The 12109-nt window shown below is 42.4% G+C and overlaps 1 long non-coding RNA gene across 1 annotated transcript in view; it reads left to right on the forward strand.

Moving 5' to 3' along the window:
* The window catches only part of LOC138526323 (uncharacterized), a 300829-nt gene extending 290918 nt beyond the window's left edge, over positions 1-9911 (forward strand). The window contains exon 4 of the long non-coding RNA XR_011283554.1: positions 8168-9911. This is a non-coding gene — a long non-coding RNA (uncharacterized lncRNA). The remainder of the gene's footprint in view (positions 1-8167) is intronic.
* The last annotated feature ends 2198 nt before the right edge of the window (positions 9912-12109 follow it).

Below are 12109 nucleotides of genomic sequence, written 5' to 3' on the forward strand. Positions count from 1 at the left end.
CATCCACTAAGCAAATGGATGACTAAAAGGAAGAGCCGGATTTCTTACGCCTTGGTTTTGAGAATACAAAACGTACATAGAAGCCATAAGAAGGCTTACAAGTATACAATGTATGCGTGAGAACATGCCATTGAATATTTAACTTAACACACCATTTTTGATTGTGCAATATATTTTGTTTTTTAAATGGTTATTCCTGCATGAGCTTCCACAGATATTGTTTGTGTCTTTTATATTCTCATGGAAGTGGCCATTGAGGGGAGAAATGAACACCAGTGGCATAGGTTTGATACCCATTCAATCAAAGGATCATTTCCTGCGCTGTATTTTATTTTGCTACCTCAGAAAAGGATTACGCTAAAAGAGGAGCAGCCCTAATGTATACATTTCGACATTTTGTCCCTTGTATAGTAAATGCAATGTATATTCAATATATAGTCAGACTTGCACTTTTTCCGTAGAGACATTTCCAAAGTTAAATGACTACTCTGGCCCCCAGAAAACAACGGCTATTGTTGCAGGCTGTGACCTTTTTGGTCAATGTACTGCTTATAAATAAGGAACAGCTACCCTGCCTGAATAGCACTTTTTATTTCAATAATGTCTCTCCTTCCACATCATTGTTAATTGGAAAAAAAAGATAGTTGATTGGTCTTATTTTTCCAAAATATTTTAATTTTAACTTTATATGTTAATGTTTCAGTTTATGTTAATGTTTGTTTGTGTAAAGGAAGAGACTACTGTACCACCAGTATTAGTGAGACTTTGACAATGTCATCCGATTTTTCCATTTCCAGTGAGTCAAAGTAGAAGACAAGAAAAGACAGTAAAAAGCACTTTCTGGGAAGTCCAAGCAAGATGCATCAAATGTGCACATACAAATGAGGCGTTGTCTGGCATATTTTCTTTTGTTTGCTGTGCTGAAAGTAAAAATGGGTCTTCACAGAGTTGTTTAAAAATCTTTAAGTAGGCCGGGTTCCTTATGTGTAGTGACTAGCTCACATTCAATCTTTACCTGGAATGTGCAGTTGTGATTTCCAGATTCGTACTCCAAAAATAAAACAAGATGGTTGCCTTGTCTATAGAGAGTCTGGCATAAGTGGTGCATCGAGTAGTTCTTTTTTCTCATATGTCTGAAAGTTTAGCGATACTGGGCCTGATTTACAAAGTGTTTTCCAATGGGATTACACCATTGTAAAACGCTTTTGTTTGTAAATCAGGCCCAGCACATTTGATGATGGAGGATATTCAAGAGCATGACATCCAATGTCATTACCTCATTAGACTGTATTTTTTTACACCAAACGTCTTTTATAGACATAAAATGGCAAAACATTCATCAATTAAAAATTAAATAACTGGAAAAAGACAGAATTAAAAATACATCAAAAATAGATTATTATGAGGTTAAGAGAAAAACAAAACATTATAACAAAATACATTATTATAATATTAAATGCAATGAGCTAAGCAGGAGATGAGGGAAATAAATTTAAGTGGCTACATAACTAAGGGGGCAGGTAATTTCAGTCTTCACTGTTACAAAAGAAAGATAGGTGCATTGTCAGGAATGTAGGGTCTCCCTTCATTTCAAATGTGGCAAAAGAAGACATTTTGTTATTATTTTAAGGGGAAAAGTTGTAACAAAATATAAATTTGAATGATAATGTTAAGCCCTTAGACAATGTATTTAGCCACATTCTGGACATTGACACTTTTGGGAACAAGCAAACAAAATGAATTGGGCCAGAGGATGCCCAGGAAAGGAGGTATATGTAAACCCATAAAACATTGCCTTTATTGGAGAAGAAGTGTTGAAGATATAGCACCTGTGCGCAACTCAAATTCCTTGATTGTAGTGGCTATTTATTTTTGGGATTCACAAGGGATTCAACCCAATACATCTGGAACGTTGTTAAGCATCCAGGACATCTGCACTGTTATGTGGAAGGCGGGGCTAGCATGGTGGCAGGTTGTTGGAAGTGACGCAGTGAGACAGGAAGCCTCGGGGGTTGGAGCAGTTTAACAAAGTTTGGAGTTGATACCAGTTGTTGCTGTCTGGGCCTCTGTTTTCTCTGTGCAAACTGCACACCTACTATCTTGTGCCCGTTTCCAAGTCAGCGTGGCCTGTTAGAGGCATGTAAGTGATTTCAATCCGGCACTTCACCTAAGTCAATGCCTAGCGTGTAATGCACAACCGAAATCCTTATTTATTTTGTGTCTAAAAGTTATTTTATTCTGAGCGATGTACCACCTATATCAAGCCCCTCTCTTGGAACCCCCACCCCCCGTCACACTGAACCAGGAATCAGGCTGGTTTGCAAAGTTAAAATATTTATCTATGTAGTTCATCATATAATCACACTATGTTTAATCGGTATACAATAATAACCAATGGGGTGATGTCACACTAAGCAATCCCTTTTATCATAAGGAGTAATAGTAAGCACAAACAATGCCGCACAGAATTAATACTTCTACGTGTGTGTGTTCAATCAAATTGCAATGTAGTTAATATTTCCCCCTGCACACCCCTCAACCCCCCCAATATGCAATATAAAGAGATAAAAGGAGAGAGAGCAGGTATTCAGGAATGCAGAATTCAAACAAAAATGTCAATCCCAATTTGCCATCAGCAAACACAAGAGAGAAACAGAACTGATTGGCAAACTGTCAAAATCGTTTTAAAGTTATCTGAGAATGGATTGGGTAAAACACTAAATCTGGTTTAAATTGCTGAAATTGTTTAATTCTAATGGGATCCGCTTTAGATAGTTACAGACAAACACTAGCAATGATTCGACACTAATAAGCAATGTGAAAACTTAAAACTGAGGTCGGGTGCAATCCCAAGCAGTTTTACACGTGTAATGTTTTGCCAAAACGAAAATTTGCAGCAAAGTTTTCCGGTGCCATAATCGCGATCGCGGGAGTACTATATGGATTTGGAATGCGGTTTTTGATTCTATGGAAAGCTGTGGATGTTAGTTTTGTTTCTATCATAAAATCTGAGGAAGTTATGGACGTTTTAGTGGAGGTCATTTTTCTGAGATAGGCGCAAGAATGAGAAAACAGGGATGCGATTTCAAAAGACAAACAGGATTTCTTTACACTAGGGGATGACTATGAAGAAGCAAATACCACACGGAAGCACAGCCACTGGACCAGGGTGCCACTGGATCCGGGTGACTGCCTGCCGAGGAGCTTGCCTTCTTCAGGTGAAATATATGAGCGCAAAGATATTTAACAATACTAGTACCGAAGGAGCTAGTAGTTATAATATAGAGAGTTCGGGCAATTCAAAAAGATTTCTAACAATGCAGGTTCTGAAGAAGATATGATGGATTTGGATAGGGATTGGACTATGGATAGTACATATGCTAGTGACACAGTCCTATTCTATGGATACTCACTATATATGTTTGAACAGAACCGTCAGGAATTCTGGTCCGTCAAGATCAGGGATTCTGCTCAGAAATTCTGCTGGGCACATCGGACGGGACAGGCTGCTGGGCACACCGGACTGGACAGCGAGGCGCTCTGGTTTGCACGGCACAGCACGACTGGACTGGGTCTGCAATGGCTCTCTGGTCACAGCACACCACGGAACAACTGGATTGGGTCTTTTGATTCTGGTAATAATTCTTTTAGCAGGAAAGCAGCTGCAGCACAGCCCGGCTGTTTCTTTTGTTCCCCTTAGATTTTGTGGGATTCCTTCTGGTTTTTGAAATTCAAGGCCTAGTTGAAAATGGTTCAACTAATGGAATGGCCTTTCTGCCTGCCAAATTTCTGCAGTCTGGAGCAAGGAATATGCATGCTTCTTTTTCAGGGTACTTCGCCAGGATCAGGATAGTGGGTGAATCTGTCTGTCTTTCTAAGTCCTCGGCTTTCTCTATTTATGCATATGGTAAACGGGTGTGTGTGCTGGACTGTCCTAAGGGCGCCCCCTAGGCAGGCTATAGGTTAGAATCTCACAAGGTTGAGATGGTGTGAGATGGTGTGAGTTTATGAGTCAGAGAATCCGCCCCTTGTCCCTTTGAACATAAAATCTACTTTTAATGCAATACATATTTACAAATGTGAAACCTTTCTAACAATAACATACGCAGATCACATATTTTGTGGAGCAGATACTCTTCCAATCCCCATCGCTGTAGGATCTTGGGTCTGCTTTTGACAGAATTACACCCTTTTTGTCTGGAACACATGGTCCAATTTCAGAGTAAATTCCCACAAATGTGAGCATTGTATATGGACATAAGCGTGTGAAGTTTCATGCTTTTGACATAATTACATCTGACTCTTCACACTCTGCATATCCTTTCAGCCAGAGGAAGTCCATTGTCTCCTTCTGGCTCACCAGCAATTGGCACCTCTCTGTGAGTTTCAGCTGGGGGGAAGTGCCCTCCTTCTGGGAAAAAAACTTGCCTTTAAAGTTCTTGCATCTTAACCAGGCTTAAATTTAAATGTTATTTCTGTTGCAAATTTTTCATGGATTAAACTAAACATGCAATTTTCAAACAAGCAGCTAGAACACTGATTCCAGCTTCTAAACCATGGGATTTAAATAGTTACAACCTAGGTTACTCTCAATAACAGGTCACTTAGTTTTCAGACATTAGATTTCAATGGTACAAGTTTAAATCCTTATGATGCGATCTACTGACAGCTGTCATACAGGCGGCCGCTGGTACTGCACCCAGATTTTGACAGATTTCACAGGCAGGCACATTTGCTGTGAATGTTTTAATGACCAATTCCGCTTTTTATGACATAATGATTTCTTGAATGAAGTGACTAGTAACACCCAGCAAGAATATTGGATGTTTGATGGCGTTTTGGACCGGCATTCTGTATTTTCAGCAACCAAGGAAAAGATTTGAAAACAAGATTCTGGATTCCTTTCAGCAAAACACTGCCTTTGATGCAGTCTCCATTTTTACTTGTTGTGAAGCCCAGTGACATATTTCAGCAGTGAGGTCTCCGTTCCACCACTGACAACATGCATGGTAGATTGGGCAGCCATCTTTTCGTGTTGTAAGGCACGATTTCCATAGGTTTTGGCGCGCTGTAACGCTCATCTGGTATCCACAGGGACATCACTCAATCTGTTCTGACCTCGAACCCTTCCCAGGAGGCTATTCGACTGCAGACTGGGCCTGAAACACAGGATTGATGGAGTGTAACTCCCTATTGTCTCTGTGTGCTTGAACCCCTTCTTCCCCGGGGTCCAACCCTTCCCTTTGATCCACAGCTCACCTTGTTTTCTTGGATAGTGTGCTCTCCGTCCTGCCTTCAGTGTAGGGGCGCGTTGTTTGATGCGGGCTCATTGCTTCCTATTTACTTCACTGGCAAGAGTCCGACAGGTAAGTATAATGAGTCTTTTGAACAGTTCTCTAACTTTGTTCCTTTCCTTCCTTAGATGATGGCGGGATGGATGGTGGCGTGCTGCTGAGATGAGGAGCGCTGAAGGTGAGTGAGAGCGCAATGCGCGATGCACTCCTTTCGTATTTGCATTGAACTGAGTTCTTTTTCTGTGTCTTTTAGGTGCCGCGACGTTTTCAGCGTGGATGCCGGCTATGAAGAACAAATGCGGTGGGTAAGCGTGGTATGCGGCGCCTTTAGATGTTTCCACGCTAACCTGGAGTGTCTTTTCTGTCTTGCAGATGGATGAGAAGTTCCGGAGACAGAGTTCCCCCAGAGTGGCTGGGATTCAGGTAAGCGTTTGAAGCTCGTACAGTATTTAAAAATAAGCGAAGATTTGCAGAATGCTTACTTATGCCTTTTTTCTGTTCTTTTCCCTTTTCCTTAGGAAGCGGCGTGCCGGGATGGGAATGACACCGCCGAAGATGCCCGCAGAACAGAAGGAGCGATGACTGATGGGCATAAGCGCCGCAAGGTAAGGCTGTTCCTAACGGTGTTCTTGTTCTTGCAGGAGCTGAGCGCAGAAGAAAGATGCAGGTCTGCTGTAGACCGATCCGAACACGGTGAGTGTCACGCTCCAGGTGCAGAAAACGCAAAGCATGTTTCTCAGCCTGGGTGTGGCTTAAATAGTCTCTGGGTATCCCAGGTGCCTCTGGGCTGAACCACACCCAAAAGACTAGACCGCACATGCAGTTCTGGGAACCGAAATATGTGGGGGCATCCATCTTGTCCCCATCAATGCACTACAAGTCCAATCCCCAATGTTATCCTATGGGAGTGAGTGAGTCTGGTGCCACAAGCGCCACGTCTGACTCCAAGTGGGTCTTTGGAGGGATGGAGAGGCCCTTGAGGGCCATGTAGGTGATCGTGGCCTGGCTCCAGCCTGACATCTTGGAGGGCTGGGGACATGAGGGGCAGGAATCATGACACACGCATAGGGGTTTTGAGGCCATTTTGATAATACTGGCACCATCAGCACACAGTGATGCCGCAGGGCAGAGCATAAGTGGGTTAATACATCCCACAGGCCTCATTGTCGACAAAGGGTCTAAGCCTTGACGCTCGCAACAAGAGTTCTTTGCCTGAGCGGTGGCGGTGAACAGCAGAGTCCTCACACATTGAGGAGCTCATACCTCCTTCAAACTGGGTGGCGGTGGTGAGTGGCTGCACTTTCCATCTGCAATATTTAATTTTCTTAATTGCTGGGCAGCGGCAGTGACCTGCTGCACATTATTCAGGGGTGTGAGACAACCAGAGATAACTGGTGCATGCCAGGAACGAGGTGCCATTGAAAGCTGAGTCTGCTGTGTCGCCTAGAATCCCCAGCACACGTGTCTCTGCAAGGGTGGGGCAGGTTGTGGGATGTGACTGCATGAGGCAGGAAGCCTCAGGGGTTGGGGTAGTTTAATAAAGTTTGGTGTTAGCACAAGTTGCTGTGTGGGCCTCCGTTTTCTCAGTGCTCACTGTACCTACTATCTTGATCCCGTGTCCAAGTCAGCATGGCCCATCCTTGAATATGATTAATCGATCCCAAACATATCCTGAAAATTGATCAATAATTGTTTTACCTATATATACCTAGAGTTTTTCCATCTCAGATGAAATTTCAAAATAGTCATTCCTATTTTAAACTGAAAAATGTCCCTATATGTACGTTACTCCCATTCTATTTCATTGTAAGGTTGTACTTGGCTCACAGTTTACATTAATCATCTTGTCTTAGACCCCGCTCAGTGTTCATATTTCTGCATGGTTCTCTTGCTTGAGATAGCGATAGCCAATCCGAGTCTTAAGGTAAAGAATGGGCTTCCTCGCCTATTCAATAGATGGATCTTTAAATAAGCCCTAGCATGGGGATGGGGAATGGAAAACCTTTCTTATCAAACCTTATAGAGAGCATAGAGTTGGGAATGGATTCTTACAACAATCTCTCTCTCTCTCTCTTTCTCTCTCTCTCTCTCTCTCTCTCTCTCTCTCGTTTTTGGAAAAGAGCCAAACTGCACGTCCGGAGCCTATATGTGGTTATCCCTGGTTCTTTTCTTCTGTTGTGCATGTTGTGCAAGAAATAAAAATGCTTTTATGCTTCAAGTAGTGTCTTTATTCCCAGACTGTGTAAGTGGCCAGAGCCCTGCCGTTAACGAACAGGGAAACAATGATGGAACATAACTTCACAAGATGGCCTATTGGGCCATCAACGTGGGCCTTGTGGATGGGTCATTTCAGTCATGGAAATACCATATGCTGGGGGTCTTAATCAAGTAGGATTTTTGACTTTTTAGCATGCACTCGTCACCTGGCTACCCTGTGATTTCAGGCCCAGGTCCCTGCCCTTCCAGTTGCATACCTGCACTGCCTCCCGGCAACCCTTGCACTTGGTCTCTATCTGTAACACTACAGTGCCCCTACCTGCACTTTTGGACACCTGCTGTCTGCACTTACCCTTGCACCTGCCACCTGCTGGCCGCACTTCTTGTTATTGTTTTGATCCCATGTACAGCACTGCCCCCTCCCCTTTCCCCTGGCAAAGATCCTGTTGGTAAACTTATAACACTAAAATCTGCTCTTTGTCAGACTATATAAGGCTGTGCCCAGGCATATTTTTGTAAATCGGGGCAACAGTTGCTTTAATTGATTGTGGAAATGTCTGTTTGCAAATTTGTCAGCACAGCTCGGATTAGTATATAGCAAAGGAACTGTAGATTTATATTTCCTAAACAAAACATTAATATATTTTTCATTTTAGTTCGCACTCCAGCCGAAGTACTTGATGGATACAAGAAATAACTTTCTACATACCAAAAAATAGAAGCCTATCCAAAATATGTACCCGGCACCAGGTGGACAGAAATACAGTTAGCAACACTTCTGCAATAGCTAAACTATTTATTGCTGCACCTGATTTGGAAAAGAATGAAAAGGACTTCGTGTTGGGATGAGACAACCTTCTCAACTATGCAAAGAAATGTGCACGTAGCATGGACGAGAAAGTGAAAGCCAAAGTGAAAGAAAGGAAAACTTAAGGGAAACTTCTCCCCTTGAAATCGAAATGCTAATGTGGTCAGTAGCAGGACAATGTGATTTTGAAATGTTCACAGTGGAAGTACGAGTTTGCTACATGTTGGTGGTGCACGAGCCACAGAATAATTATAGAACGCATTGTCTTTCTAAGCATGCCATCCTGTAAAGTTGACTTGAGCGGATGTTTCTTAGGGTCTTTATGAAAATCATGCAATTAGACTGAAATGCAACACTGTATGTGGTTTTTATTTTTTTTAAAAAGCATTTGGGAGTATTACAAAATAACCTCACAAGCAATGTCTCTAGCAGAGCAACGTATGTACTTCTTTTGACAAAAAAATGTTTGTTGAAGATGATGTTATAGAAATCCATGGAAAAATAGTACCTTTGAATTGTAACAGAAGGATGTGGATGGGTGGTGATTAAAAAAAAGTTAGAAGTGATGGAAAAGATAACCAGAAAACACTACTTGGTTTATATAGGACCGGGAGGAAAGCTCAGGGTAATGTGTTTGTCTTGGAAGCAAGACAAAGCGCTTAGAGACTAATTAAAGATCAATCAATTATGGCATTTTGTTGTTGCTGCTGATGAAAAAAGTCTTCATAATGACAATCTTTGCGTTATATGTTTGTAAAGAATAATTGGGGAAAGCCTTAATATTGTTAATAAAGACTGCATATGTGCAATGTTCAAATGTAAATAACCATGTCCATTAAGGTTGTGTTTTCATTTGAAGATACAAACTGGATCATTTTGTGTTTAATAAGAGATTGAATAGGTGTCTACAAGAGGAACCATGGCATGCTTCCCATGATGTAAGTAGGAATATGATAACCTTTGGTGAGCACATACAAAATGAACTTTTACAACAGAACCTCAGCCAATAGCTTTCTTAGCACTGGGTAAGTAAAAGCTCTATTTTTTATAAAGTCCTACATGAAAAAAACGAAACCTTACAAAATCGCAGAAAATTAATGCAACTGTGACATCACCTTGTAATACAGAACGTATACATCATTCTGATACATATTTCAATGCCTCTAAGCAAATCATATTTTGTAACATAATGTTTTGTTTCTGACACAATATAAAAGATAGAAATATGTCTAACAATATACAGTTATCATGTTATCAGTTATCATGTTATTAATACTGTGTATGATTATGGTACAAACAGCATAGTGCAGCAACTCATTTGGCCTTTAGTTGTGTAATTGGTTCTATGATGTTTGCTTGAGAAATGTTGTTTGAGGCCCATTTGCTCGGATTACACATTTCACTGCAACGAAAGTGGTGGGGAGACCCCCTGCAACTCCCTACATCTCTGCCACCTTAATATATACCTACAGCTAACCACCATTTACTCTTGCAGCAACATGTGCAAACAATACATCACGCAAATTGGCCTCGAACGGGATGGGCCTGCAATTAAATAGGCTCGTAACTAAATAAAGTGGTCTTGCATTGTGCGCTTCTGCCTTTTATTGATGGCCTTGTGTGAGGGACTACGAGAAATGAGTGAAGGGTTTTTAGGGTGATAGTGGGAGAGGCAGATGTGAAATCTGGTCTGGATGGGTGCATGGGTGTAATGGGGAGCCACTGGGATATGTTACCCAGAAGGGAGAGCCCAGGATCTCAGGGGCTAACTAACTCTACTTTGGATAGTAGTACATGCTGATGTGGGATATGTGATAAATCTGGACGATTCGTACCTTCTCCCTATAGGGGAGCCATCCCCTTTGAGACCATGGAGGTGAGCCCACTATGCAAGACCCATCCTACAGATCTGGGCAAGTGGGACCTCACTGGGAGTGACTCCCCTCTTGGGGGCAAGGACTCCCATTCCAGAGCGAAACTCCCAGTTCAAACAACTTTGTCTGCATCGATGGACATGGAAAAGACTTTAATATCTCCTGTAATTACTACATTCCATAATGATCCTCTTTACCTCTATTGCCTACAGGTAATGCTGAATACAGCCTGAATCCCATGATTAACGAAGAAGAACACTGTTCAGTGTATTCCTATGATGTGTAATAGAGGAGAATGGATTGTAAAGAGAAGAGAAACTCCAATGGAGGAAGGAGAACGGCTACTCAATCACAAGCCTCTGCAGCATCGATGTCCTGTAGGGGGGGAGCCATGCTTGTCCGTGGAGCCGTTGGCAGTGAGGAGGGTGAGCAAAATGCTGGCTGAGTGCCTGACGGTTGGCGAGGAGCCAAGGTCGAAGAAGAGGTGTAGAGGGAAACACACCCGTCTCTTCTGGTGGCACAACCACGAAGGAGCTGTGGTTGGCTGGCAGGCCGGTCACCAGCACCGAGACCATATAGCATGGGGGAGCCCTGGTCTCCTAGCTCCACCCAAGTCAGATCATCACTACTGAGACAAGTAGCAATAGGGAAAGCCAACAATGTTAGGGGAGCTTGAGAAACCAGACGGAGAGTGTACTGGTGAGAGATACAAACACCTTGAACGACATCTACGAAGGCTGTTGAGGTTACGGGAGCCTGAGAAACCCGACCAAGAGCATACTGCTGCAAGGTATGAACATTGTGAATAATGGCAGTGAAAGCTATCAGGGTGAAAGGCGCCTGGGAAACCTAAGTGTGCAATCACCCTATAAAAGGGGGATTGAGAGGGATACAAACATTGTGATTAACCACTGGGATAGATTTCAAGGTTACAGGAGGCTGAGAAACCTGACTGTGCAAACACCCTATGAAAGGGGAAAACATAGAGCCATGAACACATTCAGTTAGAACTGAGAAAGCCGCAGAAATGACAAAAGTCTGACAAACCATGGTGGGCAATCACCCTGTTTGAAATATTGTGGGTGAAAGAAAAACAACCTGTCTAAGGATTACAGGACTTTGGGGCGAGTACCAACGCCTCAAAGGTGGAAGTGTTTTTTATTTCAAAGCAAACCTGGAGGAATGGAAATGTTCACACTAGGAGACAATGCTCTTGGTTAAGGAGAGAGTGAAACCCATAACTTGATAGGAACACTGGGAAGAATATCCTGCTGTGGAAAAGGAATTTTAAAGACTAAGAACAAGTCAAGGATAGGTTGGACCAGGCAGAAGCCCTATTGAGGCTAGTTTAGAAAGCCCCCCTTTTCCTGTTTAGTTAGATGTGCTTATGGTAGGGCCAGTTAGTTGGATAGGATGTAGAACAGAAAACGTTATTTTGGACTTTAACGTACAATGTTAGCTTTTGTTTTGCTGGGTATGTAACTTCCCTCATAGTGAGAGGCCAAGTTAGGTGTTTTAGTTCTTTTATTTTAACAAAACACATTGAACATGACCCCTAATTGTCCCAGTCCTGCTGGTTCAACACAGAGAGTTAAATAAGACTAATGTGGGGAGCTGGGAAACAGCTCCATGATGTTTGTATGGTATTGGTTAGGCCTGTGCTGAATATCAGTGGAGGATGTCTGTTTTTAGTGTAAGGTGGGTAAAGATCATACTGGCGAGTTGGTAAGTTACGGGGAGTGGACACAATTGGGAGTACGAGTAGTGAGGGGAGGAGGTGAACATTGGCCAGTCTACGGAAGCAAAGTAACTGCCGCTTCTGTTGAAGTGTTCAACAGGTTTTTTGGGTGTTCAAGGTGACAATCATTAGATTATGTTTCATTTGTTCTGAGTCTGTTACAAGTGAGCTCTTTTCT

The sequence above is a fragment of the Ambystoma mexicanum genome, chromosome 7p (assembly GCF_040938575.1).
Source record: "Ambystoma mexicanum isolate Mex_15411 chromosome 7p, UKY_AmexF1_1, whole genome shotgun sequence".
NCBI lineage: Eukaryota > Metazoa > Chordata > Amphibia > Caudata > Ambystomatidae > Ambystoma > Ambystoma mexicanum.